Source organism: Glandiceps talaboti, chromosome 4 (assembly GCF_964340395.1).
Source record: "Glandiceps talaboti chromosome 4, keGlaTala1.1, whole genome shotgun sequence".
Taxonomy (NCBI): domain Eukaryota; kingdom Metazoa; phylum Hemichordata; class Enteropneusta; family Spengelidae; genus Glandiceps; species Glandiceps talaboti.
The window spans coordinates 15,687,194-15,691,383 of NC_135552.1; positions in this window are offsets into that span (position 1 = coordinate 15,687,194).

Sequence of the window (4,190 nt, forward strand, 5' to 3'; positions counted from 1 at the left end):
CAGTTAGTCTAACCTAGCGACCCCCGTCGATACATGATATTTCAAAGAAGGTACTAGTGGCTTAGACCAGTGTAGGATTTCCATAGTTCTTTGCGGTGATAATACAAAGAGGAGTTATGCAAGGAAAGCTACATTACATTCACGCTTACAGAAATAATGCAGAGAACTTTACACAGGGAAAACAAAACTCTTTTGAATTGACGCTGATGTTGACAAGAACATCGTTGTAAAGTTTGGCGCCAAAGGAAAAAAAATGTCAAACTGAATTGAATTTGTCTTAATATTTGAGGAGATCTATAAAGTTGAACTGAACTGACTAAATTGAACTGTTCAGGATATATTTGAAAGCATTATGTATCGAGATTTTACAATTGTTTGTTAATGTTTGTACTTATCCATCCATTTGTATACAGTACACAACATCCAAGAGTAAGAACAGTGATCAGGGCATAGACAGTCTCCCCCTCCACTATCTATGATCAGGGAAACAATACACTACACTAACATTCAAAAGATATATGTATACTTCCATTAAGCCGATGTGATGTCAAACAAGAACAGCTGCAGTACAACAGCTGGATTTAATCTTTATTTATTCCTCAAGTCCCTGTGATATAACTTTACTTGTTCAGTACAACAGCCTGGATCCATAATCCTCAAGTCCTGTGATGTACCTTGATTTGTGCAGTACCAGAACTGTGCATTATAGTATCCAGGCACATCAACTACAATATGGTATTGGCACGGTACAGTATTTACCGTAGTAGGACATATACTCCGGGCCATATATATTCGGGCCTTTAATAGGAATCGGATTTTGTTAAGAACGTGGATTACATTATTACTTTGTATTACGTACTATCGCCTTAAAGTAACACGATAGTGTCTTAAAGAACCAAAGGGTCATATGCTAATAAACACTTGTTAGTAAATCTAATACAAAAATCTCATAGTAGAGCTATCATATTACTTTGAATCACCTTCCTTTTAATGATGGATTATAGTCACATGAGATAGTGACTCACATTTGACACCACAGTGACAGCACACCCCACGTGAAAATTTGACATTTGGATGTGGCATCATACATAAATGATGTACACATTTGTGTATAGAGCAGTTGTTTAGAGCGAGAGCGAGAGAGAGAGAGAGAGAGAGAGAGGAGAGAGAGAGAGAGAGAGAGAGAGAGAGAGAGAGAGAGAGAGAGAGAGAGAGAGAGAGAGAGAGAGAGGAGAGAGAGAGAAGAGAGAGAGGGAGAGAGCGAGAGAGAGTGAGAGCGAGAGAGAGAGAGAGAGAGAGAGAGAGAGAGAGCGAGAGAGAGAAGGAGAGAGCGAGCGAGAGAGAGAGAGGGAGAGAGAGAGAGGGAGGGAGATGGAGGGAGGGAGAGAGAGAGAGAGAAAGAGAGAGAGCGAGAAAGAGAAAGAGAGAGGGAGAGAGAGATAGAGAGAGGGAGGGAGAGAGGGAGAGATGGAGGGAGGGGGGAGAGGAGAGAGAGAAAGAGAAGAGAGAGAGAGAGAGAGAGAGAGAGAGAGAGAGAGAGAGAGAGGAGAGAGAGAGAGAGAGAGAGAGAGAGAGAGAGAGAGAGAGAGAGAGAGAGAGAGAGAGAGAGAGAGAGAGAGAGAAGAGAGAGGCAGGCAGGCAGACAAGGATCGCTCTGTCAAACCATGTATCACGTGGGCTGATTTTTAAAATTTGTAATCAGACTTTTTTATTCGGAAATAATTTGTATTATTACCTGTAGCAACAGTTACTGACAGGTTTCCATCCACGAGTCTTTTATGGTATATATTTCTACATGTACTTTATTTCCCTCTGGTATTATCGAGGTCTTAGAACTGATATAATCAAACCTCATTTATTATACAGCAAGGTGTGCCTAGAATTGATTAGACTCAAATATTTCAGCGACTCTGATTACAAGCCGGGTGTGTGTTCCGGGGTAGAAGATGCTACAAAGGGATCCAAACTTTGCGGAAATTGAATTTCACGACAAATTCGAAGCACCTGCTATGTTGAACAGATGGTAAGAAATTAATCAAACGCTTTGGAGATGGGCATCGTCGCATATACATCTCTACTGAAAATCCAAACGAATATCTAGTGTATGGACTGTGAAGATTTGAATGGAAACGTCGCCAATGAATTATAAATGAATTAAAAGGTTCGGATTTAATGCCAGAACGAAGTCAGAGACATCGACGACGTTTCTTGAAAAAAAAAAGTTTGATGTTACCATGGATACCAGGCGCTAATATTCCACAGTTGTTGCGTTATGATCAACTTCCGCTTGCTTCACATGAGCCACAAGTGTATCGACTATGTTGAATGACGAATACACTGTTTCCTTGGCATTAACAATTATCGTTTTTATTCGTGCTATTGAGAATGTTGATGTTTATATATACAACGCCATAGAAAAATTCATACATACATACATACATACATACATACATACATACATACATACATACATGTTACATACATACATACATACATACATACATACATACATACATACATACATACATACATACATACATACATACATACATACAAACATGCAAACAAACAAACACACACAAACAAGCACAAATATAAATATAAACACAAACAAACAAACAAACAAACAAACAAACAAACAAACTAACTAACTAACTAACTAACTAACTGACTAACTAACACAAAAAAAAGACAAGAAGATCAGAAATATCAGGTAGCTGCCATATTGGATTGAGAAAGACGGCGTCATGGAAGCCACGTTCTCACACTGTGATAAAAAAAATGGGTCGTAATTCCTTCTGAAAAGTGAGATCAAATGTGAACTATAGATTTCATAAATTGCTTAGGGGTTTGATTTGAAGGAATCACTAGACAATACGGTCACTGTATATCGTATGCAACTTCGTTCGAATACTAGATCAAGAGGTCACATGACTCTCAAGAGTTTTTATTTTATACACATTTTATGTGTACAGTTTCGGTAATACGAAGTTATTGCGTTGGAAATCGTCAATTACCACGGGTAACGATATGTCAGTTGAAAATGGAATGTAGTTGACCCGTATAAAGAACTCTCCATTTGTTTGAATTTGGTTGTGTAATTCTTCATGATAGCCTTGTCTAAATGACCTAGAATTTGGCATCTCATCTCATCTCAGAACCCTTCCCATCCTTATACCCCTCCCTCTCATATTGATACCCCCTCATCCTAGTACCTCCTCTAATGCTGATCCCCCTCTCATCGCGGCAATGACACCTTTCTCAACCTGAAAGCCGTCGTAAACCACAGCCTCTTTTACGGCACCACCCAAGACCCCGCTCGTCACACTACCCACTGGCTTCCCAATATTTCTCTCATCCGTGATATGACATCATCCTGACAAGCCCCCCTCTTAATTTCCAAAATAGATGTGACGAGTGAGTGGAATGAGTGAGTTCTATACTATAACTTTAAATCTACGAGATTTAAGTTAGAATATACAGCCAATTTCACCTAACCTCGCCGAAACAGTGCCCCCCCTCCCATATATGTTTTATCTTGGTACATACCATGCTGATTGACATACTGACTTTTTACAAACAAAATAGAAGTAATACTTATTGTACCATATTGTTACCACAGAAGTAAAATCTCTGAAGTCTGACTACAGTAGTGTTAACGTTAAAGTGGCCATATGGATGAGAATTTGGTATTTATTTTGGATTTTTATTTGATAAAACAGCTTCACTATGTTTTTCTACTTGAAAAAATAATGTGAAATAACATATACCAAGTCCATGTTCATAACTCAATACATTGCAAAAAGATGCAAAAAGTGCAAAAAAAGTTTGTTATTGTACGTACAATAACAAACATTTTACACATTGTTTAATCTTTTGCAGTTTATTGAGTTGCAAACATAGACTTGGTATATGTTATTTCACATTATTTGTTCAAGTAGAAATTTACATAGTGAAGCTGTTTTATCAAATAAAAATACAAAAAAATACAAAATTCTCATCCATATGGCCACTTTAACGTCGTTGTATTACAATTACTTGCATTTTATTTTCATTTGTGAAGAGTCCGTGTATCTGAAGCGTTGTCTGCCTTATCTGGCAATATTGTACGAACAAAGACACAAATAATGTTTCGGCGAAGTTAGATGTAATTGGCTACAGTAAAAAGTTGACCTTGCTGAAATGACATT